The following is a 27959-nucleotide window of genomic DNA, read 5'->3' as shown; positions in this document are numbered from 1 at the left end:
TAGGCAGGGGAGGATGATGGGAAGTTATCAAGGAGGCAGGAGGACATGGTTCTCAGAGCTTTGCCTCAGGAGCATGTGAGAGGGCACAGTCAGGGTGACCCTCAAGACATGAGTCAGTGGTAAAGGAAGGGCAAGTGGACAGCCAGACCCAAGTATAGACTGGACAGTGACTGGGCTATAAGTAATGCTGCGTTGTTGTTTTGAGTCTTTAAATTGTTCAAGCATCCCCTAAAAATTCTCAGATCTGAAAGTGTGCCATGAATACAAAAAGATAGAACATTGCACCATCCTGTGAGGTCTTGCAGTTGGAGGCATCTCCGTATCTTAAGGAAACACAGGCCAGGAATGTAATAGCTTTTGATAAAAATGCAAAATCCCAAAGTAAAGAAGTCAAAGTCAAGTTCTCCTTGAAGAGCTCCTATTTTCAAGTTCCTTTCTCATGAGCACACATTCCTCATTGCTCATGATTCCTATTGATTTTTGTTGTTATGGCAGCTGACCATTCACCAGATATATACACCATACCGTTAGTTCACTCCTGCTGTCCTGTGTCCTGCGAAGTAGTATGACTCATGTTAGCAGCTCCTGTTTTCAGGTGAAGAAACTAAAACTCAGTGGAGTTAAGGGACTTAACTGACAAATAAGTAACTACCTCCAGATATTAAGTCTCATCTTTAGACCAGATGCACAGTCCTTGGTACCAAACAACTTGTAATTCTGAAGGATCTCCAATTTTGCACTTAGGCGATAAGTCATGGAGCCCCTTAGATGGTACTGTAGCACGCCACTCTTCCAGACCCCCAGCAGAATCCAACTTTGAATTGCACATGCATGCATTGAAGAAGGAAATGGCAAACCACTCCAGTGTTCTTGCCTGGAGAATCCCAGGGACAGAGGAGCCTGATGGGCTGCCATCTATGGGATCGCACAGTCGGACACGACTGAAGCGACTTAGCAGGAGCACAGCTGTTTCTCTGAACTTCTCTTGTGGTAGTCTCTGGGTGGTGCATGCGTCTTCCCCTGTGCATTTCATCTTGGGTCTGTTGGATTTGGGCAAAAGTCTCACAGAATGGATTGAGTTGTTGTATACTGGGGGAAAGCTCCAAATAGGCATTTTACAGAAGACAGACAGAGTAGTCTCAGGAGCTAAGAGGTCTTCCCGAAGTTCATCAGGAACTGGAACTTTTTCTTGAGAACAAATGTGGCTATTTTCAGGTCTTGAGGACCCTGATTCTGATCCTGGATCTGCTCCTTTATTAGCTGTGTGACCATGACCAGCTCACTTCACCTCTCTGTGTCTTAACGTACTCATCTGCAGAGTGTGGTTTAGAAAGTCTGCTTTTGTGTTTAAAAAAATTGAGAGCATCCTTATGGAGTGGGAAGCACTTTGGCACATGTTGGTTATAGTTGAAGCTGACTTAACCCTCATTGCTTTCCCTTCTCTTCTCGGAAGCAGTGGTTCTTAAAGTGTGGCCCCCAGACCATATTAACCTCACCAGTATACTCAGCAGAAACTCACATTTTAGGCACCTACTCTGGGGACCAGGTCGGTGATCCGTTCCTTAACAAGCCCTCCAGGTGATACGATGCTCACTCATATTTGAGAACCATTTCTCTCAAGTCACCTCCCTTTGGGAGTCTGTTCCTGTTTCTAGCTTCTGAGTGGGAATAAACACTGATTTGAACATGATGCCTCAGGCTCTGGGCCCTTCCCTAACACCAGTTTCTGTTCAGCCCTAGCGTGAGCTGCTCTACACTCCTGGATATCCTGCACGGTCCCTTGGGCATGATGGGCCATTATGGTAGTTTTGTTTAATTTATTTTTCCCTCTGCTGTTTTCTGCCAACAAATGTTGAACACTTCTGAGAGCCGGCCAAATATCCCGGTTTTAGACAAGCCTCCTTGTCTTCTTAATTGCTCTCCTGTGCGTCTCCTTGGAATGGCTGTGCCCATCCATCCAGGCTCCTCTCCAGATGGTGGGTGGATGGCCCCATTCTCCTCATCACTGACAGTGTGGTGGCATCTTTGTAGCTCCAGGCTCGACATCATGACCTGCCTGCCCTCTCGCTGTCAGAGATGACAGGGGTCTCAGGAAGTCAGGTGGCAAGTGCTCCGGAGAATCTATCAGGGTTAGTGATTCCTGCAAAACCATTTGCTCCAGACAAGAGATTGCTTACAAATAACTCTGTCTCAGCAAGCCAGGGTCTGTTATCCACTAATTATTTTTGGATTAGGAAGGGCTAACAGGACTTGGCCTTGGGAGGTCAGAGTAGTTTGAGTAGATAACTAGGTTGCTACGTTCCCCAGAGGAAAGACGGATCTGTGAGATCAAGGCTTCAGCATTTTGATTGAAAGGAAACCATGCTCTTGTTTTTTCTCTGATAAATGTGGATACAGGACTACCTTTGTATGATTTGCCAAATGTCAGCTGTTGTATCTGGTGGTTGAATCGTTTGGAGGATACTGATGCTGTGGCATCAGCAGCAAAATTCTTAGTAGGTGACAAGGAGCAGGAGAAGAGGGAAGAAGACTAATGATTAGGAGGTGACTGGGATCATCCAGATAAGTGGTAATCATCCCCTGATTAAGGCCATGGAGTGGAGTGGTCAAGTGAAGTCCAACAAGCCTGGACTTGAATTTCTGTCCCCTCACCCTCCCCTCTCCTCTGAACTTTGAGACGTTGGGCAAATTAAGAAAGAGTCTCTGTTCGCTGATTTCTAAACTGAGAGAAAATGAATAATCCTGTGGCATCACTATGAAGATAAAGTGAAAAACTTTTTAAGATGAATTTATTTTAGCAAAGGATCTGGTACATAGTAAAGACTCAACAAAGGCGAGCTCTAGTTATTCTTACAGGAATAGTGGTGATGAATTGATGTGGTGAGTGAGGCAGAGAGAAATATCTAGGACTGCACCCCAAGAGTCTTGGGATCACTGGTAAATGAAACTGTTTAGGGTAATGAGAGAAACAAGATGGAAGTCAAGCCAAAGACCAGAAAGTAGCAAGGAGAAACAAGGGAGATGTGAATAAAAGCAATGAGACTTTGAGTAAGTCACACACACACACACACACACACCCCGCTTTGATGATGACATCAGACAAATGAGATGTGAGAATATTTAGATGATGGCTCCCAGTGCCTCTTCTCTGGGTCATTATGGAACAGTGTGCAGTTAGCTATGAGCCAAATTCTGATCTTATTTTTTTCACTAGTCCGGGACACTTTTTTCCCTGTAAAGCCCCATTTATAATTTCTTTCTTTCTTCGTACCTTCTCTTATAGATCACGCACATTGAACCATTATTGTATGGTAGTGACTCATGATGAAAAACTCCATTTCAGAGTGTAAATGGTCAATGTGCTTAATTGAATAGGAATTCTAAATTAATTCTGAGGTGGATTATCAGTGAAATGGTTTGCCTGAGAGGTCTCTGCACTGTACTCAGGCACGGCACAGGGCCACAGGGCATGGCCTTTCCCTTTTCACTCTGCTAAAGAGCCAGACAGACTTTGGGTGAAATCCTAGCTCAACCACTTATTGGGCAAGGAATTTTTGGCAATTTACTTAACCTCTTTGTTAGCCTTACTCTTGTCTACCATACAGTGGGGATAAGAACATACATGTGTGTCTTACATTTGCAAAGTCTTCCCTGATTTCCCAAGCCTGGTTTATATGTGTCTCTGCTGTGTTCCCACAGCACCCTAGACCTTCCTTGTCATGGGCTTTTGCATGTTCACTTAGAATTATCCAAATATCTGTCACCCTTAGATGTCTGTGTTGTATATCGCTGTGTCCCCGGCTCCATCCTGAGTGTGCAGAATATAGTAGCTGCTCAGTTAATACTGGCTGAGTTGAATTGAATAGTGTGTTTTTGAGAAATTGCTTTGTCCAGCCCCTTTCATGTGCCTCTTAGTCATCTTCAGTCTCAGGAGATGACCATGGAAAGATTCTTTCCCTACGGATTTTTATTAATAACAGTCCTTTGAATCCTTTGACCGCTTCATTGTTCCCATAGCCCTTTTGTGTCTGGGGCATCCCTGGGGGTACAGGGCTTGTGCAGCTGAAGAGGGCAGAATGGAGCTCAGCAGACAGGCACTAGGTCTCTGTAATCACAGATATGAAGTCAGGTCCGTTGAAGAGCTGCTATCTGCACCCGAGCTGGCATGATTCCATAGCCCTTGTTCTTTGGACTCTGTGTTCCCTCTCCTAATTCCTCTCTGTCTTGGGGTTTGCTCTTAGATGTATCTCCATCACTTTTCCTGCCAGTATTCTTTTCCACTTCTGTATTGGTTGCCTGAAAGAAGATGACATTCTACATATGATATGGGAAAATTTGCTCAACCTAAGGATTTAAAGATCAGAGACCCATCTCTTTCTTTAGAGATAAGCACAATCATTTTGATAACTTCGGTCAGTTGTTTTAGAAGTTGATCACTGATGCGCCAGGGTTAAAAATGGAGGGAAACTTCTTCCTTTCCATAGTTGATTTTGAACTTCTATCCTCAGCCCCCAAACTTTATTCAGAAATTAATGCTTTTATTCTTGACTCAGATGTTCCTTGTGGGTATTTCTGGGGCACTCTCCAGCCTTAACTTGGCAATCTCAAAGGACAGGATAACAATTCTCAGGGGGATTGTCAGCCCTGAGGGAGGGGTGCTGTATGAGCAGTGGCCACATGACCAGATTATCTGGGAAGTTTCTAGTTTTCAGTATGCTGTTGCACAAGCCAACAAGTCCATTGACACCTTTGGTATGTGCACTTTCCAGAATCACATGCAATTTGCTATGATGCATTATCATAAGATGCTGTGGAGTTTCTTTACATTCGACCTTACTACAATGATGATGTGAGCAGATTTATAGTGATACCTACATTATAAGGCGTATTAGTTACATAACTAATATGAAAACAAGAGATGGTGGGTAAAAATCATGCAGTAAGGTCCTGTTGTTTGGTGTGAGCTCCAGTTTTGATTCTGAGCTTCCTGGTGCTCACAGGAAAAAGACAAACGCAACCAGTTTGAATATTTATAGTGTCAGTTCAAAGCAGAGTTGGTCAGGGGAATCACAGAAGGTATGTGCTTCATTTAATGTGGGTGCACATTTTTAAATTCAACATTCAGCATGAAGTTTTTATACCACGTGCATGCTAAGTTGCTTCAGTTGTGTCCCAGCTCTTTGCGACTCTTTGGACTGTAGCCAAAGAGTCTGGAGCCAGGCTCCTCTGTCTATGGGATTCTCCAGGCAAAAATACCAGAGTGGGTTGCCATGCCCTCTTTTCAGGGAAGTTTTTGTACTGCTGACTTAAAAATTGGAAAACGTGTATCCTAGGATCTTTTCAGATTGTACCTTTCTGGGTGGGTGGGTGGGTGGGGAAATGACAATAGCTATCAAAATTTGGCATTCCAATACAAAATGGAAATCAAACAGCCTTGAACTAACAATTTAGGAATTTTCTAGATCCACTCAATAGACAAATAGCCTGTTATTCAATTTTAGGACATATATTATTTCTTATGTAATTGAAACAGAGTAATTTCCCAGCAAAGCATCCTAAGACTGCTGGCAAGACTTCATTTGGAATACAGATGTCTTTACATCACTAATGGAACTTCACTAATGCTAAAATTCTTGAAGTTCAGCACTGAAAGAAGAATGTTTTGCACACTTTACAAATAATATGCCTCTGTGGGGGTGAATGCTGACTCGTACAGTTCAGGTGTTGGCTTATTTGGATATTCATTAGGTCCCTCTTTGCTAATTATGTCAGCACAACCTCTATTGAATTATGGATTGGGTATTTAATCAAGGCCTGTACCTTATTATTAGCTGTGTAACATTCCATTGTTTCGGTGGAAAATGAAATTTGTAAAACGTGATTCACATGAAGAGCTAGGGGTCCACTAATAAATAATGTTTTACAGTGTACTCTTTTTTTATCCTTATAATCCTTACCTGCCAGGGAAATGAGAATGTATAAAATACACCTCGCACCGGTGGATCGGGGAAGCACTCCTGTCAGTGGTGGCCAGCTAGACCCCGTGTGCGTGTTTCATGAGCTTGCTTCTCCTATCGTAATCCTAAACTTTGAGTCAGGGCTGTTTTTGGAGAAATGCTGATGTATGTTAGAGAGAGTTTGTATTCTAATGTAATCACTCAGGAGGTTTGATTTAGTCTGGTGATTCTGACCACTTGGTTGCATCTTAAGTAGAACACTTAAAAGTACCATTGCCAAGGATGTCCCTGGTGATCTAGTGGTTAAAACTTTGAATTTCCAATGCAGGGAGCATGGGTTCGATCCCTGGTCAGGAAACTAAGAGAGGAGAACGAATCAGACGAGGGCAGCAATGGAGGCAGTGTAACCTCTAACGCGTTCTCGCTCATCGAATTAGAGAGTCCTTTCCCTTCAAAGTACGTTACGAGTTTCTACCTGAATCAAACTGTTGTAATTTCCCAGGTCCTGAAACACTTTTGACTCACAGAGGGCTTTCACCCGCGTTCTCCTTCCCTGGGTGGGAGGGGAGAGTCTTCTCTAGCCCTGAGGCCCATGTCAGTGTGAGGAGTGAGGTGCCTGGATGTGGAGAAGCAGGAGTTCTGACCCTTTTCACAGTCTTGTTATGTGATGGGCACTTAACTCTTTTTAGGAAAGTCTTGATTAAAAAAAAAAAAATGATGGAAAGAAAAAGTGGAGTGCAGCAGGGAGAATTGGTCCATTCATAATAAATTCCCTCCCCACCATCAGTCTTGTCTAACGATGCCCTTTCAGGCTTTAAGACAACTGCATCTCCTCCATGAAACCTCCCACATTCTCCTTTGCTTATCTTCATCTCCATTCTCCCATCATTTTGCTGACTTCTTGTCTCCCTAATAGCATCTGTTTCATGAAAGCACTGCCTGTCTCCCCTGGAAATCACAAATCCTCTGAAGAGAGGGATTAGTTACCCATTTTTTCTAATTATTTTCCTCCACAGTCACATGCTTGGTGCACAGAAGGCTTTATTGCTCCAGGTGAGCTGGTTTATGGCTCACAAGTTATTAGGAAACAACTGTAGTTTGATGAAATGGCCCTGGGGTTTCTGCATCTGATTGCCTGGTGGGCATCTTCATCAGAATGTGCCAAAGGCAAGAGGTAAACATGCCCAGAAAGGAAGGAATCAACTCTCTCAGCCCCTTTCCAATCTCCCTTCTCTGTTTCATGCCCCAGGTAGTAGTAACATTATACAAATACGTTTTCTCAGCCCATGATCCTGGGAATTCTTTATCCTTCCCCTCTCAATACACCCAATATTGATTCTCTGGCTTCATCTCCTGCATATATTTCTCCATATGTTCCTGTCTCTCCATCTCTACAAGTTTAAGCCTAGGTTTAACTGCGCTTCTCACAGTATCTATGCCTTATTGTCTGCACCTTGCAGCTGGAATGACCTTTCTAACACCCAGACATGTTACCTAAGTTTTCTATTTAGAATGCTCAACAGCTCACCATCATCTTTGCCTCCTCGTAATCAGCTCTGTACTTCCCCCTCCAGCCTCTTCTGTTTGTGCTATAATGCTTTGTATTTTATCATCTAAAAATCTCATCCTCCCTTGCTGTTGCCCTGAATTTTTTGTGATAATAGAGATAGTCTACATCTGTGCTCTCCAGTATGGTAACCATTAGCCGCATAGGCCTGTTGAGTACTTGAAATACGGTTGATGTGACAGAAGAATAGAATTTTTTATTTTATTTAATTTTAGTTAATTTAGATGTGAATAGCCATGTACTAGTGTCTCCAGTCCATGTGCCATCGCAGGAGACGTGGGTCAGGAAGATTCCCTTTGAGAAGGAAATGGCAACTTGCTCCAGTATTCTTGCCTGGGAAATCCCATGGACAGAGAGGCCTGGCAGGCTAGAGTCCCTGGGGTCACAAAAGAGTCAGACATAACTTAGCGACTAAACAACAACCATATTGGACAGCACTGTTCTAGACTCTTTATACTAACGTATCCTTTACCTCTGTACCTCAGATCAAGGTTTGCTGTCTTTCCAGAATGCTCGTCCCTGAATCCTTTCCAAGAAAACTCACACCGGTCTGTAAGAATCAGCTCTGCTACTCTCCCCTCACTCCTGCTAAAACCTTTCCTGAACCTGAGACTGAATTTGGTGCTGCTTCAGCCTTGTCCTCACCCCCACCATAAAACTCATCATGCATTTTACTTTTACATCATACAGTCTCTTGCTTCTGTCTTTTCCCTTCCATCTCCTCCATTGAACGGTGGCTACTTCCAGCATGTGCGTGCTCCAGTCGCTTCTGTTATGTCTGATTCTATGCAAACCCACGGACTGTAGCTCACCAGGCTCCTCCGTCCATGGGATTCTCCAGGCAAGAATACTAGAGAGGGTTGTCATGCCCTCCTCTAGGGGATCTTCCTGACCCAGGGATTGAACCCACATCTCCTGCATTGGCAGGCAGGTTCTTTACCACTAGTGCCCCCTGGGAAGCAGCTGCCTCCAGAGTAGGGGCTAAATCTCTCCCCCATGGTATCCCAAGGATATTGCACAGTACCTGCTGCCACAACACAGCAAGGAGCCTTGTGATACAGGGTAAGTGGACAGGCAGTTCTACATTCCGGCCGCCTTTCTGCTACTTAACAATTCTGCAGCTTTGGCCAAGTCCACCTCCCTGAGCCTTAATTTTTTTTGCCTGTCAGTGGAGCATTATGACTCTTCATTGTTCAAGTGATTATGAGGATTACTGATAAAGTACGTCAAGTCCCTGGGACATGTGCACCCTTGGTAATTGATAGCTACTTTTATTAGATGTTCTGTACATGTTTGAGCCTTTCGCTCTGCAATTCCTCAGGTACTTGAGTGCTAATCAGTGTGTTAACCAGTTAATTAGGATTTGCTTTTTACGACAACCCTAATAAGGCAGTTATGACTATCACATTTGATGGTTGAAGTCATCATACTCCACAGCTAGGAAGTGCCTTAACTGGGATGCAAACCCAAGTTTGTTTGAATGCAAAGCCCATGCTAGACTTCCCCAAAACCACTCTCACATGAATTTGTACTTAATTCCAGGTAATGATGTACATATTCAATTAAAGCAAATCATGAGGGAGATCATTTTAACACAGCCAACAGAATAAGTGGAGAAGGCAGTGGCACCCCACTCCAGTACTCTTGCCTGGAAAATACCATGGACGGAGGAGCCTGGTAGGCTGCAGTCCATGGGGTCGAGAAGAGTCAGACACGACTGAGCGACTTCACTTTCACTTTTCACTTTCATGCATTGGAGAAGGAAATGGCAATCCACTCCAGTGTTCTTGTCTGGAGAATCCCAGGGACAGCAGAACCTGATGGGCTACAGTGTATCTGGTCGCACAGTCAGACAGGACTGAAATGACTTAGCAGCAGCAACAGAATAAGTAGAACAAGTAGACTTGGGAGACTGCAGTTGCATTCTTTGTACAGTTTCCATTCCCTGCTTGCAATTTTTAGGTAAAGAGATAAGGAAACATTTAATCCTTCCTCTCAATTAGACTGTGTAATAGATTGTCCTGAGCATTTTCAAGATAAGTGTTCAATGATAGTGTTGTGAAGTGCATTGATCAGCTGCATTCCCAGAAGTCTCATTGATTATCAGGTCTGTGTAAAGCAGAAAGACTGCTACTGTCTGATCCTTGGAGGACTCAAACTTGAGGGTTTGAAGGTACTTCATAGGAGCTTCAAGTCAGGCCCTCACTTTCTTTATCTATACAATAAGCTTTGCTTTTGAAGAGACTCAACTGGAGCCGAGATGCTGGCCCCTTTATTGACATCACTGGGTTCCTTCCCCTTCAGTTGCTTTTTGTTTTTCTGAACATCAGTTCCCTTCTCTGCCACTTTAATGGAGTATCTTACTATATAAAGACACTAGGTTTTATGGGCACTGGGTCAACCTGCTCTGGAAAGGCACCTGCCACTGAGATAGAGCTCAGTGTTGACCTTTGAGTAGACAGCACCAAGATAAAAGGCCTGCATGTGATGTTAGTGAGCACCTGTGGTTAGAAGCATCCACCACACCTAAGAGCCTTACACAGAGCAATCCATTTAATCCCCACCACAGACCTATGTGTTAGATACTGTCTGTCCCCATTTTATAACTAGGAAAACAGACACACAGAGATTGCATAACTTGCCAAAGATCACACAGCCAGTAAGGTTAGAGCTAGGATTTGAACCTAGGGAGTCCAGCTTTAGAGTCTTTGCTTACACTTAGAGTGCTGTATTGCCTTTCCATTGTCATAACTCACTGTGATCTTTCTTTAGATGCTATCCTGTTCACATGGTTTGCTTACAGTGTTACTGAAGGGGAAGCTGGGGAAGAGATGCAGCTTATTCTTCATTGCTACTTCTTTAATCTGAGAAAAGAATCAACAAGTTATAGACAAGGCATTGTATGATCAGGGAGTTGCAAATGCCATCCAATTAGTGATGCATGGGGCATGTGCTCCAGGGCTTAGATTAAACATTGCCTAGTTATCTCACATCTGTAATTAAGATTTTAAAGTTTGAAGTGAACAGAAATAAGCAAACAGGAAAGGGGCAAAAGAGCTAATTCTTCTGCAGAATTATGAAGTGAGGAGAGAGCAGGTGTTAAGGAGAGTTGGCATTTGAACTGGTATTGAAAGATGAATAGTGGTTAGCTTGGTTTCCTCTGTGAGAATAAATCTGGATTGTGCCTGGAAAGTTAGGGGCTCTCAGGAGAGAGAAACAGGGACAGAGATACCTCTATTACTTCCTCTTTAGTGTAAGTGTATGTAGGGAGCTTAGTGACAAGAATGTCATGTTAGCCAGGACCAAAATTAGAGTGAAATGTGTGCTGTAGTTCATGGGGTTGCAAAAAGTCAGACACAACTGGGCGACTGAACAACGACAATCATGTCCTATATGGAATGATATCAGAGCCTTCACAAAATTGCTTCTGAAAACCCTTGCCCATATGTCCACAAACCTTGAAATCTCTCCCAGTTTTGCTTTTAGGCTTACTTTTGCTTGCAGCTGGAAAATAAAAAGTCCTGGGTGGCTGACACGTTAAAATGTTAAATATTAATAACAGCACAACTGTTCTAATCTTTACAGAATAAACCCCTAGGGCCATAGCAGAACTGAGGGTGCAGATAAAAATTGTTATGCTACAAAATAAAGTTTGGGTTAAAACTACTTGTGAAAATAGAGTGAGATGGTCTTGGTTGGGGGAGTGGGATGGTGGAGACCAGAGGTAAGAGGACAAGACAGGGATCCCTTGGTCCCCTTTGCTGTGTTCTGTTACCTAAGACTGGCTGATCATTTCCATAGTTTGTAAACCAGATTGTTCTTAGAGTCTGTAGAAGAGCGAAGTGAAGATTTATAGCTTGGCGGGAGGATTAACACTTTAGCCGGGTGTGAAGAGTGTGTGCTGAGGAAGGGGTTCTTGCAAGGCTGCCACTTTTTCATTTTTCTTTCCCTTTCCCTCCCTCAACTAGGACAAAAAGAAAACAGAAAGACTAATTTGAAAACGCTAGAACGAGTTGGTGAAAATCAGCATGCTGCTGTCATCCTCTGGTTGACTGATTAATATCCTAGGGTCCATGTTCACCATCTGTCCTTATGCTTTTCTTGTTTAAATAGTACTTTTCCTTATTAGATATAAAAACAAGCCATTGAGGAAACAACAACAACAACAAAAACAAGCCATTAGATATACTACTACAAACTTACTGGAAACTAAAACTTCATACTGCCTCTGTCTCCAGCACACATGCCCACACACACACACACGTGTGCACACACCCCACAAACACACACACACACACACACACACACATCAGGAAAAAATTCAACTTAATAGCTAGTCATTGTCTCAAGTGCACAAAAATGTTTCATGTATGTATTTTCTAAAGAGGATTTCACTGCTTACCCCCGGCTTTTAAAGCAGGTAGGATTGAGGATTAGAGGTGATTTATTTGGATGATTTCAATAATAAAACTCAAGGGGAAAATTGGTTCATACTGAATACAACCACTTTTCATAAAATGCAGCTAAAGGCCTAAGAATGAATCTGAAATGGAGACTAGACCTGCCATTTGAATCAGGGACAAATACACACTTTGCATCTGACATAAATTCTCCAAGGCTCCCATTAGGAGTGTGGCAAGCAGGCAGTGAAATTGATATCTCACCTGTTGTTGCCTCTTCCTGAGCTCTGCTTCTAGAAGCCATTAAGTGACTCCAGGTACAATGGCTGGGATGTAGCCCTTGGGGGTTCCCCCTGTCCCTGAGATGTTTAGCAGATTGCTGCATTTTAGGCCTTGATCCATCATCCACCTCTGCTGCTGCTGCGCTGGAATCTTCTTTAAATAAAAGCAGCAGGGGTCTCTGAGCGCCACAGCCTGGAAGAACAGCCTTATGTCATTAAACAGGGTGCTGAAGCCTCACTTCTAATCCACCCCAAATCCCCAGGTGCCCTTAGGCTACGTGGTAGAGTCTGAATATGGAATTTCAGGATTGCTATGTAAGGTTGAAATCTGATGATACTCTTCTCCCCACACAAAATATTCATTCCTCCTCCATTAAAAGTAACCTGAGTGTATTGTTTTCAGTTAAAGAAAACCTTTAAAATGTTATATAATATTTTGTGTCTCATTCTCAGTGAAACTTTAATCTCTAGGATGTACAGAAGGGGTTGGGTGACAACTCGCCTTTTATTTCACCTAATAGATGCCACACACTTTGTTAGGTATCTGTGTGATTGGGTATCTTTGAGTTATTTTCAGTTTTGTATCATATAACATGATAAAAATTTAAAAGTACAGAAACAGTAATAAGACATAGATGGACAGCCTAATGAATGATTATAAAATGAATGCTTATAAAACTCATATCCAAGTCAAGACATTATAACATAACCAGCATCCTTAGAATTTTCCCATGTCCCTTCTTAAGCATAGTCCCCTCCTTTCCTCTAACAGAGAAACTCCTGTTTTTTATGACACTTTCTTCCTTGTTTTTCTTCATGTGCTGCTGTGCTTAGTCACTCAGTCATGTCCAAGTCTTTGTGACATTATAGATTGTGGCCTGCCTGGATGCTCTGTCCATGGGGATTCTCCAGGAAAGAATACTGGAGTGGGTTGCTATTCCTTTCTCCAGGGGATCTTCCCAACCCAGGGATCAAACCCACGTCTCCCGCATTGCAGGTGGATTCTTTACCATCTGAGCCACCATAGTTGATCCATAAATAAAACAATCCATAGTTTTATTTTTCAAGATTTTGAATTTCATGTAAATGTGAGCACACAGTGTATATTCTATCAGGATTATCTTGTTTTGCACAACTCTATAATGCATCCACATTGCTGCAGGTAATAAAATATTTTTTAGTTCATCTGTTTTTATTGGCATATAGTATTCCATTGTGTGAATATGCCACAGATAAAAACAATCCATCCTAAAACATCTGTGCTTGGAGCTCCTAGAACCATTTTTTAAAGCATATACTCTCATTTACATTAGCTTACATTCAGATGAAATGGGACTGCTAGATTGGAGGCTGTGTATATGTTTATATTTAAATAGAGGGTTTATATTTAAACATAGAAGGACACACCTCTGTAATATTGGTTAATGCTGAAACTAAAATCCCAGTCACCCAAGGGAAGCCGAGAATATTCCCACGCTAACATGCATCCTCTTCTTTGAGCCTCACAATCATCCCATGAAGTAGATACAACCGTAACTACATTGTCGATGGGGAAACTGTTCTTTAGAAAGGTTAAGTCTCTTGCCCCAAATCACAGAGCTTCAATGTGACAGAGTCTGCATTTGAATCCAGGTCCATCTATGTTGCACTTAACTGCTATACGATAATGCTCCAGATAAGGAAGAAAAATTCAAGGAGGAAAATCTAGCCTATTAAGAATGTCAGCCCTGGAAGCCAGCTTTCCTGAAAAGGTAACTTTACAGGGGCCGTCATTCTGCTAGGTTTTGCATTGAGTGTCCAGTATTTGATACTCTCTGCATTGTCCAGCAGTATTTACAAGAATGCTATTAGCAGAGAGCAAGCAACATCTGGAATTTGCAAGGAACACTGCAGTCTTTCTGAGAAATTCTCCAGGATGGGCCATTGTGATGCTATGTTGAGGTCTTACTATTTCAGTGCCGATATGCCATGCAAATGGTTAAATTTCCCTCATGTTCACCACAGAGCTAAATGCAAAGGCTTTAGTTGTAATTTGGATGTAATTTTTTTGTGGTGATATAAATACGACTCTATTTGAAGTGGGTTGAATTAGAAAACTCATGAATAAATGCTTTGACATAATCAGAGTTATAGAGCAAGGAATTGACCTACTTTGCAGGAAGACTCCCCCAGAGTTCCTTAGCTAATAGTACATTAACCCAACAGAGAAATCTTTCTGCTAATAGCAGTTAGCAGAGAAGATTGGAATCTGCAGTTGGTCAGGTAATCCAAAAAAAAAAAAAAATTATTTAAACTGGGAAATCATTTAAGAAATGACTCATGTTTCCCTTTACATTTTATTTCAACTGAAGACATATAATAAATATACATTAGTTTATTGACATTTTAATGTCAGTATAAGGACTTTTCTTGGGATACAGATTTGCTAATTGCAGTGCTGTATACTCTCCTAATAAAATCCATGCTTGTAAAACATATCTTCTATGATTACCAGTTTTGGTTTCTTATAAGTGGCATGAGGATTTAAAAACATTTCCAAAGTAACCAGAGGGGAGAATCCTTCTGGGTTTGTGTGCTTTTTCACCTAATTTTTTTTAGAACACTTTCTTTTCACAACTTGCCCATTTTGATTGTTTCCAGTTGTTGAACTTCATAGAAATAACACCTCCCCTTTCTTTTTGTATTCATATTTCACTGATACATGTAATGTTTAATGATTATATACTTACAATAACAAGTATAATTCTCATAAGCAGGTATGGGAACAAATGTGTAAGATTCTTGGTAAACATCTAACTTAACGGCATCAAACAGAAATCAAGCAGACTGCCTAACAGTGTGAGGAAGGCAGCATCAGATGGTGAGAAAGGTCAAATACATTACATTGGTTAGCTTAGGAGATTTTTTTTTTTCCTGTACGTCTTCTATAGCGTTGTTCTGTGGATATGATGTATAGTAAGGCATATAAAGAGACTAGCATAAAAAAGTGATGAGTACATAGTAGGATCTCAGAAAATCATAGCTTAATGTTTTCATCTTTTCCCACACCTATCAATTCATTCTCATTGGATGGTTATCATTGGTTTCAATATTTAGTTTTTCTACTAGCCTATGAGCCTGTGGGGATAAAGGGCATGCCAGAGTCATTTGCTTTCTCTCCATTATATTGCTTCGCATCTAGTAGGCCACCTGAAAATGTGTTTTAACCTTTGCACTTGGACCAGGGTAGGGATTACTCTTAGGGGGAAGAGCAGGAGAATTCTGGCCAAAGGGCCTGTGTTTGGGGTGGGGATGCCAAGAGCAAATGCTAAGGATTGGCATGTGGACAGGTGAGGGGGTAAGTATGGAGTTCCCATCACAGGTACCAAGTCTGTAACGCCCGTGACTAGATCCTGATGGGGTTGGTGGGACCACAAAGTCCCAAGTCAGCCTGATTTTCTCAAGTACCCTTCTGGGGAGCTTCTTCCTTTGGGTTTCAGTCTAGCATGCTGCCAGGTAAGATCATTTTATCAAAATTTTTATGGCGAGGTTTGCCACCAGACAAGAGGATTCTTGCAAAAGGAACCAAACATAATTCCAATCCTAGAAACTTCTTAAGAGCAGTGACGGTATCTTACTCATTTTTAGGTCTGTCTCTTTAAAAAGACAAATTGGAAATTCCATAAGTTTCCAGACTTTAAACAGTCAAAAACCTCAGGGTCCCCTGCGTGGACTGAACTTACTGTGATGCTTCCTCCCTGGGGAAAAAATACACTTTCCAGTTGTTGGCAACTCTGTTAATAGGAATCAAACCCTCTTTATTAAAGCCATGTCTAAACAAAAAAATGTTTCTTGGACCCTATGCCAAGTTACAAAGAAAAGAAGTGAAATGGCCTTTATGAAATGCGGAGAGCAAGACCCTTTCTGTGTTAGCTTGCTTTAATTTGAGAAAGCTGTCTTGGGTGAGTCACAGAATGCAGTCTCCGCTCTCTTGCTTTTCTCTCTGGCACTTAGTCTTTCTCTCTCCACCTGCTTTTCTTTCTGGCAGTTAGTCTCTCTCTCCACCTGGGGGCTGTTTTCTGGCTTTAATAACCCATGATTTGAAATCTGCATACTTTTAAGGGGTAAGCGGCTGATAGCAAGGGCCAGGTGCCTCCGATCACTATGCCTGTCACTTACAGCACTGTTTTCCTGATGTTGACGCTCAATATGAAGGACCACTCCTTGGGACCAGTCATCAGTGGCAGCAGGCAGATCAAGTAACCAGAGTTTCATTATGGTCAGAGGTTATATAGCAGAAAGGGCACAGATGGGGTCATTAGGTTCAGGTTCACGATTCAGCTCCATTCTTCTACCTTTGCAGTTTGGCCAGATCACTTCACCTTATTGAGCCTGCACCTCTTCATCAGTAGACAAAAAAGCATTATGTCTTTTCTTTTCCATGAAATTGTTTTGAAGATGAAATGAGCTAACATGGCCAAAGCACCTGTGTTATGAATTGAGTTGTGTACGCACCATCCCCTCCAGTTTTCATGTGTTGAAGTCCTAACTCCTGGCACCTCAGAATGTGACCTTCCTGTAGTAAGGTTGTTGCTGACGTAATTAATTAGCATGATACCATTAGGGCAGGTCCTAGTCCTATATGGCTGCTGTCCTCACAAAAAGGGGAAATTAGTACATAGAGACAGACACACAGGGAGAGTGCTGTGTGAAGATGATGGCAGGGATTGGACTGATTCATCTGTTAGCCAAGCAGTGCCAAAGACTGGCAATAAAAGCTAGGCAGGAGCCCGGAACAGAGTCTCTCTCACAGTCCTCACAGGGAACAAGCCCTGTCGACACCTTGATCTTGGACTTCTAGCCTCCAGAACTGTAAGACTATATATTTCTGTTGAAAGCTGCTCAGTTTGTGGTACTTTATTCCAGCATCCCTAGGACACTAACGCACATGTCAGTCCATCTTAGTTCCTGACCTTTCTTCCATCTGTCCCTCCTCCTCCTCTTGTTCAGGCGCTCAGTCGTGTCCAACTCTTTGTCACCCCATGGCCTACAGCCATCAGGCTTCTCTGTCCATGGGATTTCCCAGGCAAGAATACCGGAGTGGGTTGCCATTTTCTTCTCCAGGGGATCTTCCTGAACCAGGGATCAAACCCACACTTCCTGCTTGGCTGGTGGGTTCTTTTATCACTGAGCCACCTGGGCAACCTCTTTCTCCTCCTGTGGCCTCCTTTAAATGTATCCATGTAAGTGTGCCGCAGGACCCTTTTCAGGGACATCCATCTGGGTGTGCTGAACATGACATTTCTGCTCCTCCTAAGAGCACAGAGAAGAGGGGTCATCTTTTCTCAGATTGTAATGTGTATTTTTTAATCACCTGGGTCGTGCGTGCAGTCATCTTCAGCACAGACATCCTGCTGCAGGAGATTTGACAATAAGAACAGACTCATGATACCAGCCTGAAAAGGAACAGATAGAAACACGTTACTGTCTTTGTCATAGAGAGCTGGGAAAAGAGAGCAATTCTTCTAGGCCTCCTGTTTCTCCACTGGCAGGAAAAGATATTTACAGGTGTGTGGAGGTGGCTGGAGGGACCTAGGAGAGCAGCTTCCCTGGAACCATCCCGAGTGATTTGCATTGTACAAAGAGAGCAAAGAACGCTTCACTTTGCCATTCATATTTATTGAGCAATTTTTTAATGTAAAAGGGAGTTCCTTGTGTGTGCATAGTCAGGGCCACGCCCCAGTGTGTCACTGGACATTTCCTTGATATTGTCTTTATTTGGTACAGCTTCACTTTCAAGTTGGGGCTACATGGAAAAACCTCCACCAGACTGGATGATAGCTTACTTGTCACCACTCTCAGCAGCTTTCTCATAAAGAAACTAAGACTCTGGGAACCAGCAACCCCGATCCCTTGACTCAGAGTTTTCCAGCCACAACGCAAAACAGATTCTCTTTTCTCCCAAGCCATATTGAACCCTTTGCCTTGATCTGAGAACCTAGGATTTTAGCTCCTTCAAGTGTTCAGGTAGCTCTGAGGGAGCCAGGGCTCCTGCAGAGCGAGCCGCCTGCAGGCTGCAAAATTCCAGCAGAGAGAGGGTTTTTGAAGTATCAAAAGCTCCCCACCTGTGGGTGATTTCCATGCAGAGACTGAGAGCAAGAGTAGCCAACCCATGACCTCTCCAAAACTCACATCTATTCCAGCCCTTTGAGGAACAGAACCTTCCCTTTTGTTTTCCCAGACGTTGCAGGAATATAAAGAAGATGAAGTGTGTATAGATTAGGGAGAGAAAAGAGACAATGGGGCCATCTCAGAGGGCACTGGAGCTGGACTCAGAGATGTGCGTTCCAATTCTGCACTTGCCAAGTTACCAGGTAGGGAAGCTTTTCAAATCCCCTGTAGCTGCTAGCATCATAGTATCTTTATTTGTAAAATCAGTTCATAATAAGTACCTGGCAGGTCTGTTGCCAGGATTTTGTGTTGCAGTGTGTATGAATGCACCTTACACTTTTGTATGTATCTGTCAACCTGTTTTCTCTCCCCCATCTATCATCTGTCACATTTATTGAATGATTACTTTATGTCAGGCACTTTGCTAAGTATATCATATTCATCAGTTACATACTTAAAGGAGGCAGGGTGTTGTTAATAGTTAAAAATCACACTGCTGCTGCTACTGCTAAGTCACTTCAGTCGTGTCTGACTCTGTGCGATCCCATAGACGGCAGCCCACCAGGCTCCCCCGTCCCTGGGATTCTCCAGGCAAGAACACTGGAGTGGGTTGCCATTTCCTTCTCCAATGCAGGAAAGTGAATGGGGAAAGTGAAGTCGCTCAGTTGTGTCCGACTCTTCGCAACCCCATGGACTGCAGCCTACCAGGCTCCTCCATCCGTGGGATTTTCCAGACAAGAGTGCTGGAGTGGTACTTAAGTTCAAATGAATTCCAGCTGCCTGTGTGACCTTGGCCAAGCCCTTTTTACCTCTGTAAGCCTTGGTTTGGGCTTCCCAGGTGGTGCTAGTGGTAAAGAACCTGCCTGACAATGCAGACTTAAGAGACACAGGTGTGATCCCTGGGTTAGAAAGATGCCCTGGAAGAGGGCATGGCAACCCACTCCAATATTCTTGCCTTGGAGAATGCCATAGACAGAGGATCCTGGCAGGGTACAATCCATAGGGTTGCAAAGAGTCAGATATGACTGAAGCAATTTAGCATATACACATGCAAGCTTTGGTTTCCTCAGTCTGTGTAATAGAGAGAATAACAGTGTGTACACTGAGGGATTTTTGTGAGAAATCAGTGAGATGGAGTTTGCAAAATATATGCACAAAGCCTGGCACACAGTAAGTGCTCAGTTCAATTCAGTTCAGTCGCTCAGTCATGTCCAACTCTTTGTGACCCCATGAACTGCAGCATGCCAGGCCTCCCTGTCCATCACCAACTGCCAGAGTCTACCCAAACCCATGTCCATTGAGTCAGTGATACCATCCAACCATCTCATCCTCTGTCATCCCCTTCTCCTGCCCTCAGTCTTTCCCAGCATCAAGATCTTTTCAGTGAGTCAGCTCTTCACATCAGGTGGCCAAAGTAAATACTAGTAAAAACAAAAAGAACTCGTTGAAGAGTGAGTTTCTTTATAACTGCTGAAGGGATACACATACCTGTAAGGTTGTCAGGTACCTCTGTCTGTGTCTAGATTTTAGCTGTGTTAGAAAATATATTTTGTAAATTACTTGAGTTCTTTGTTAACACATATGTGTGCCCATTTCAGTTTATCTGTATTTCTTTTGTTCATAAGAAACTTTTCAGTATGAACTAAAGAGAAAGGGACATTTGGGAATGTCTGAGAATGGAATTCATAGATTGAGGGAGATAGATCAAGGGAAAAAATTGTATTTTGGAAGGAACTCAATTCATCACATAAGAGAAAACTAGGAGGCAAGACTCTAAAGATTTTGGACTGGTGGACAGAGGTGGGAACAGGAAGGTGATTGGCAGGTGGGGTAAGACAGACTCTTGCTTGTGCCTGAAAACGTGCAGGATAATGCATGGGTATGCAAACATGGAGAATGTGTTTGGAGACCTGGCTTCCAGTGGGCTTTGCTTGACTGAAGCAAAGATCTTATGTTGGGGAAAAAGAGAGTGAGGAAGAAGAAATGAATTTTTTTTTCCTAATTGAAAAGGCTGTGGTCTTCACGAGGGCAGGGAATTTATCCATAAGGTTCTCTTCTAGCTCCCCAATATTTAGCAAGTAGGCGTACAGTAAATATTTAATGAAATACTGAATCATTGACTGAGAAATTTCTGTTTCATTTGGTTTGAAGGGAAGTGGAACCATTGAAGACTTGTGAATAATGGAATTGCATTTATAAGAATATACTGTCTGAAGAGCATCTTATAGTTCTCTATCAAATGGACTTGAATAGGGAGAAATATTAACAGATAAACGAGTATACCGTGGAATTATCTAGGGAAGACTGAGGACCTGAATAAATGTGGTGACAGTGAGGATATTTTGGAAATGTTATTTAGACTTCTTAATAATGTGTGTGAAAGCTATGGTAAGGTAAACGGGAAATAAAAGCCTTTCCAAGGTTTCTACCTGAATAAAGGGTAGCCTGCTTGTGAGAGTTATCTGACATGTTACATGTATTACACTGGGCATTGTCCTAGACACTGAGGACTCTTTCACTTTGACGAGTGAAAATCAAAGTGGTACATCACATCTGCGAGGCATTGCACAGTGCGCTTGGTGCTTTTGTTGATGTTGGCGTAAACGAACAGTTAGGTTGTGGTGACTGCACTTAAACTCGGCCTGGTGAGGCTTCATGGGGGGTGGGGAATTGGCAATGGTATTGGTCATTGAGATGGAAGAGCTGGTTTGAGTAAAGGAGAAATTAGTCATCTTAGTTCTATACATATTGAATTTTGCTCATTGTAATAAATTCAGATGGCGGCATTTAGAAGGCAGTCAAAAAAGTGAGCATGGAGCTCAGGAGAGGCATTAAAGCTAAATATATTAACTAGGATGTCATCTAGGAGAGGTGAGATTGTCAAGTGCAAAATGAAGACCACGGACAGAATGTTAGGGAAAACCTCCAGTAAAGATCTGGCAAGAAAAGATATACAGCAGTCAGGAAAGGAGGAGAACCAAGATACTAGTCACAGAAGCATAAGAGGGGTGATATCTTTAGGAAAGTAGAGACAGTGAGATGTCCAGTTGTATGCAGAGGTCAAGAAGAGTGAGCGTGGCGAGAGGACTGTTGAAATAATAATTCCTTCATGTGTTTACCTTCATGAGAACACATCGTATGTCATCAACTCCATAGTGGTCTGTTGCTGTGTCATTTTTAGTGAATCTGGAACCAGATAAGTCTGTTTGCAGATTGTGGTTTGCAGATCTGGTTGCCTTTAAGATGCTTCACTTCTCATTTGAGTCCTAGCCTAAAATGAGAAGTAAAAGACTGAATTTCCACCTTAATTCCTCTGTTTCACCCAGACTTAGACACTTTCTCCATAATGCAGATCATGTTATAATAATGTTGCTTAGTGAAGACACCCTGAACACCCACAGAAAAGAGGTGGCCTTCACGTCCCTCCAAAATCTGAGCACAGGTGATGGATCATAGTGGAAAGAGGGTGAACTTTGGAATCAAATGGGCACCACTGAATGCAGCTGGCTGTCTTTCTTGGCCAACTTGTCCCTCTCTGATGCCCAGTATATTTTCTGTACATGAGCATCGTTTACCATGTGCCTAGTATCATTCCTGGCTCAGGAGGGATGCCCAATAATGTGGAGCAGTTATTACTGTGCAGAGTTAGGTAAAGGCTCCCTTGCAGTTTTTCTCATCTTACTTTTGCCTTTAACAATAGCAGAGACTGGACCTCTATCCCCTACTTGATGTAAGTTGTGCATCATTTGAGACCTGGCTTTTTCAGTCTCACCTCTTCCTGAAAACTTTGTCCAAGGACCTTGCTTCAAAGTCCTGTGTCTTTTCTCCAAACTCCTAGGACTCTGCTCAGTATAACATACATGCTAGTTATTCCTGGGCCGACCTGGGCCGTGATGTTTTTTGTCCTTAACTTTGTTTTTCTACCTTAATTTCTTGTTTCAGTTTTCAGAGTGTATGTTTACTTCCCTGACTGTAAATTCCCTGAGGGTAGAAAGAGGCCTTATAATTTATTGCATCTATAATTTGTAGCTATTTTTTTTTTCTTCTTTGTCTTTCCATTCTTTGGAAGATATGACCTAGCAGGGGGAAATATATTATTTAGAATCAAAAATGCCTGGACTGGAAATAATTAGCAGCTAAAGGAAGATTATGTGACATGGAAGAAATTACCCTCCCACTGGGAACACAACTTTCTTCATCTGTAAAATTGAAAAAAGAATAATACCTCCCTCATAATGTCACCGATGGCCCAAACACTGCATAATTGGTCCTCAATTATGACATTTTCAGTACTTCCCGGGGTCTTACTAAGGTGTGCAATACTGAATATATCTGTTTTCTCAGGACTTCTTAAAAGATTTGCTCTGGAAGCCTGTGCATCCCACAGTCCCCCACTGAAATGCCACCTCTTCGATATGCCAGTTTGTGTCTTCTCCATCAGAAATTGAGATTCTTCCCTGGCCCTCACTTTTCACATTGGTGGCACCTTCATTTGATGAAACACCACCTTTGATGAAACTGTACTTCTTCCACTAGACTATGATCTTCTTAAAGGGAGTAATTCCATTTACTCACTTTCTCAGGGAGAAAACTTATGCAGAGCGGAAATATATACAGATATGGAAACAACATAGCTGGAGTGGATCCTGTGAATCAAATCTCCTTATTGGCTATGTGAACTCTGGGCAGGTTTCTTGATTTCAGAAAGCTTCATCTGCACATAGGAAGGTCATAGCACCCATTAGGGCTGTTGTATGAGATAGATGAAAAGTAATGTATATTAAAATGTTCATCACTGTACCTGGAGCACAGTAGGTGTTTAATACATGGCAGTTCTAGCCCCAGGCATGGTATCAGTTACATGAAAGATGCTCACAAAATGTTGGCTGAATTAAACTGAAAGGGATTTAATACTTATTTGTTTTCCATTGATCTGTTATATCCTACTATTGCTGATTATCAACATTTGTCACATTTTCTCCCTGGCACTTTACTACAGTGGTTTAAGAAGCATTAGGATTGTGCTTGCAATCCTATGTTGAGCTCTTTGGAAAGGAGGTGCTTTGTTGAAATCAGCAAGACCATGTAGGCATTCAAGCTTTTGTTATCCGATCAAATAGACTTATCTATTTTTCATTGTTAGCAGAAAGGAGACAAAAAGAAGTTGCTTAGAAGATAATTGGCTCTTATACATAAAATTAACTGAAAGCTGAAGTTAATTTCCAAAGAGATAAACTATAAAATTAAACAATTTGTGGCCTGAAATCTTGGTGATGACAGTGGGGAAAAGATCATCAAAATTCAAATTCTTTCTCTTTTCATGGCTTTATTAGCAGGTATTAAGCTAGGTAGAAAGACTCAAAGATAAAGCAGATTCCCTGGGGCAGTGCCCTGAGTACCACCATCTACATTCCTTCCATTTGACAAGCATTTACTGACTGCTGACCACACAGAGGTGGGCCAGGGGCCAGATGTACAGAAATTAATATCCATTATTAATGAAAACTTTGTAGTTGCAAGTAATGAAAGTCGACTTGAATGGACTTAACAAAGGGACACGTTATTAGTACTGAGCATTGTCTCACAGACTTAAGGAAGGGCGTGTGTGAACTGAGCCTCTGGAAGATGAATCAGGGGTTGGGAAACAGAAAGGATATTCCGGGGCTTCCAGGTGGCTCAGTGATAAAGAATCCACCTGCCAATGCAGGAAACACAGGTGACACGAGTTCGACCCCTGGGTTTGGAAAATCCCCTGGAGAAGGAAATGGCAACACACTCCAGAATTCTTGCTTGGAAATCCCGGGGACAGAGGAGCCTGGTGGGCTGTATAGTCCATGGGCTTGCAAAAGAGTCAGACACGACTGAGTGAGTGAGCAGGAGCACAGCAAGGATACTCTACTTTCTGATCTTTCTTTCTCCTTTTCATTTCTTTACAGTGTTTTTTCTCTATGGTCACCTCTTCCAGAGCAACTTTTCCCTTGGCTTTTTATAGGATTGCCTTTCTGTTACCCAAGCCAATGGCAGGAAAAGTTGGCCACCCAGAATTCTATAATCTAGCCATGAGGAAAGATTGACTCCTCTCTGCTTCAGTTCTCAATTCCCAAGGCTGGGGCTCTAATCACCACAGCTTGGACCAGGTGTTAGCATCTGGTCTGGTCAGCAGGGGCCAGAGGGTCAGGTCATATGGTATAAACAAGGTCACTGTAATGATAACTGCTGTGTGGGAGGGGGCAGTCAGCTGGGGGATCAGTCACTAAGACTGGACAGATATCTTTAAAGTTGTCTAGTGACCCACTCCAGTGTTCTTGCCTGGAGAGTCCCAGGGATGGGGGAGCCTGGTGGGCTGCTGTCTATGGCGTCACACAGAGTTGGACACGACTGAAGCGACTTAACAGCAGAAGCAGCAGCAGTCTTGATGAATGAGGCCAAGTCCCAGTTCTCACAGTCAGTGAGATAGGGGGGAAAAAAGTGTTTTTAGATGATGATACGATGGCTTTTCAGCATCGACATAGCTCAGTCTGTACTCTGGGGCTACATTTAAACTGGAGGGAAAAGACCTCATACTTACGGAGCACCTGCCTGCCAGATGGACTACTCTCCCACATCCTGGTTTCATGCTCACACATCCAGGTAGGTCTTGTCTATTCCATATGATAAATAAGGCCCCGAGACTTAGTGGGGCCTGGGGCCCTCGTGACAGAACCAGCATTTGGGGGTTGCATCCGTCTGCTTCTGAATTCCACACACAGTCCACAGAGCTGGAATCTGAAAGGTCTTAAAGGGAACCTGAAGTCACCTGAATCCCTTGGCTCTGTCTCCATCACTCATTAGGATGGCTTTATCTCAGAAAGGGAGCCTGCCTTCCACTTGGGTCCCTAAGCCATAATCAAGAATCATACTGGACTCCTTCCTTTTCCTGCCTCTCCCACAGACAATCTGAATGAGTCCTGTCTGCCTTCCTGCAGTGTCTGTTTTGATTCAGCCCATTCTTCTGTGTGTTAATCCATGTTCCTGATCTCTTCTCTCACCTGGATCACTATCATACCTCCTGCGTTGACTTCACCCCCTTTTACCAAAGAGCAGTTGGAGAAATGGTTATAAATGGCATCATGTACCTGCGTAACGCCTTCCCCCTCTCAACGCCATGGCTTTTAGATGGGCTTAGAAACAAATCCACACCCCTCACCTGACCTCCTAAAGCGACACTTGCAGGAGTCCTGCCTCCCTCTTCCCTGCAGCTCCCGCCCTTCCTTCTTGGATCTGCTTCCATCACACTAGTGCCTTTCTGTTTTGTAAACAGGCCAAGCACATTCCCTCCTGCCATGACTGCCCTTTTCTTGATGTTCACATCTCGCTTCAAATGTCATGTCTCCTGAAATGTCTTCCTGGACCAGCCTGTCGAAATTAATTGTTCCCCACCCTGCCCCAGTCACTCTTCATCTTATCAAACTGTTTTATCATCTTCATAACACTTATCACTCTCTGGAATGATCTCGTTCATTATTTATTTATAGGCTTATTCACTGTCTTTCCTCTTCAGGTCTGAAGCTCTAGGATCTGACTTGTCCATGACCGTTGCCTGAGACCTGGGCCAGTGTTGTGTGGCGGGCATTCAACGCATGTTTGTGGCATGAATGGATGAATATTAGGCTGCCTGTGTTAGAAATCCAGGGGTGTCGGGGCTGGGCCTGTGCCCTTGCATTCATTACTGGCAATGTCGGGGGGCACTTAGTCACTGTCTGTTCCAGCACATTCCACTTAAACCCTCCATCACTGTGATTTATCTCTGAGTTTAATCAAATGTAATTTATATCGCAGCCTCCTCAGTAAATAATTGATTTGCCCTCTCTGTTGTCTTCATCACAAATACTTCTTTGTACTCTAAAGAGATCATTTAATCAGTCGATAGCATACACAGCCCTCTTGTTTAGAAGGCAGATGGAAGATAAAGCGTGAGTCTCGCTCCCACCAGAATCTTTTTAGGACCAAAATAATCTCCTTAAAAAATAGTCTGTGGGCAAGTTGGCAGCAGAGAGACTCATTAAACCCTCTTCTTCTTTTTTTTTTTTTTTCTGCTAATGGAGATGACCCTGTGAAAGTTGTGACTACTGCAGAAGAAAGTTCTTGACCAGTTGTAGGCTGTATATGAAAATAGAAACCCTTGTTCATTTGTGATTTAATTAACCAGTGTCTGGGTCCAAAAACAGACTTTCAAATGTTGGGTGTTTGTGCATGGGGGGTGACAACTTAAAACTGGGAGTTCAACTGTTCTGTGCTGCGCTATGACCTCAGCTTACTGACTAAAGCTGACTTCACCGGTTGTCTCTCTGATCTCAGTCGTCTGGCTTCCCATGGGCAGCATGTTCAGAGCTTACAAGGGATTCCTGTGTGACCCAAATCATAGACATCCTTCCTTCACCCTTGTTTCTCCCACTGAAAAGCTCTGAGAGGTAGATTTTGCATTTGCTTTCACATTTGCACTTGTCTGTTTGAGCCCACACTTCTCTGGAGCAGAAGGGTAACGGGAAATAATGAAACGTCATCTCTGATACATGTAGAAAGATTCCATGAAGCCGTTCTCACAGGGAAAATCCATCTTCCTCCTATCTTCAGCAGAAATTCTCAATATTGTATCTCTTTGCACTGTTTTAATTGGAAAGATCTTAACTGTCCAATCATAGGGAGTTGGTTAGATAAATTACGCCACGTCTATAGGATGGGGATATTAGGCAGACACTAAGAATCATGTTACAAAAAAATATCAATATGGAAGAAAAGATGTACTGCCCTGCCAAATGAAAAAAGCAAACTGCAGATGTACAGTATAAAAACGTTTTTGAGAAATGTACATTTGTGTGTGTACACTTAGGAAATTTTAATAGGGCATATCCTCAAATGCAGTCATAGATATACCTGGAAGGAATTCTGGATAACTTGCCCTCTTTTTCCTCTCTTGCATTTTCCAAATTTTAAGATTTGAGCATGTTTGTTTTTGAAATTGAAAAGAAAAGGTTTGTTTTTTTTTTTTTTTAAAGAATGGAAATAGAAAACGTTTTTAAATGTATCTGTTATTTTTCGTTGAAAAACAAGATAACCTTCACTTGTCATCAGCTCTCAGGGCTTTGTAGGTGCCTAGTATCTGCTATCATGTGCATTTGCCAAAGGGAGACAAGTTGTGAACTTTAGAAAAGCAAACCCCAGTGGCCCTCCCAGTTCTGGTGGTGGCAAGGATGCCCTTGGATGGGTGATCACCCAGCTGACTCCTACAGACTCAGCTGCCCACAACAGCTTTGCCAGGGGCCTTTGAGTTGCATTTGGTGAGTGTTAGCTCTGGATTTGCCCTTTTGATTAGGCTTAGCCTCATGGAGTATCAAACCTGGTTACATTATTGGGACATTCAGTGCTGCTCCCCCAACCCCCACCCCAAGCCCTCTTCCTGTTGCTCTTGGGTTATTACAGACACTTGCTGGCTTGCATCTCCATGTCAAGACCCCCTCTGTATCATCTATCAGAACGCTTTCTCTCAAATGCACTGATTTTGTACTGTCTTCCATCAAGTTCCCAGGAAACCAGTGGCAGAGATGGAGATTTGCTTAGGAAGCTT

At 42.8% G+C, this 27959-nt stretch overlaps 1 protein-coding gene and 1 long non-coding RNA gene across 49 annotated transcripts in view; one reads left to right on the top strand and one right to left on the bottom strand.

Annotated features, from left to right (window-relative positions):
* The window catches only part of DAB1 (DAB adaptor protein 1), a 1332660-nt gene that overhangs the window by 1130088 nt on the left and 174613 nt on the right, over positions 1 to 27959 (top strand). Inside the window, exon 1 of one of the 48 annotated variants that reach the window (XR_015160095.1) lies at positions 15681 to 17056. The exons of 46 other annotated variants lie outside the window; for them this stretch is intronic. The gene's annotated coding sequence lies outside the window, so the exon portion shown is untranslated. Of the gene's footprint in view, positions 1 to 15680; positions 17057 to 18389; positions 18559 to 27959 lie in introns of those variants that run through there. One more of the 48 variants, XR_015160094.1, reaches the window with a different exon arrangement.
* LOC147375433 (uncharacterized) lies at positions 17054 to 18256 on the bottom strand. Its single transcript, XR_015160108.1, has 2 exons — positions 18031 to 18256; positions 17054 to 17640 (listed from the first exon to the last, which is right to left on the bottom strand). It is a non-coding gene; the product is annotated as an uncharacterized LOC147375433 (long non-coding RNA).

Source organism: Bos grunniens, chromosome 3, assembly GCF_055505025.1.
Source record: "Bos grunniens cultivar Pamir isolate PY7600 chromosome 3, Bosgru_T2T1.0, whole genome shotgun sequence".
NCBI lineage: Eukaryota > Metazoa > Chordata > Mammalia > Artiodactyla > Bovidae > Bos > Bos grunniens.
The sequence above is the reverse complement of the archived record's forward strand: the minus strand, read 5'-3'. Positions and strand labels throughout refer to the sequence as shown.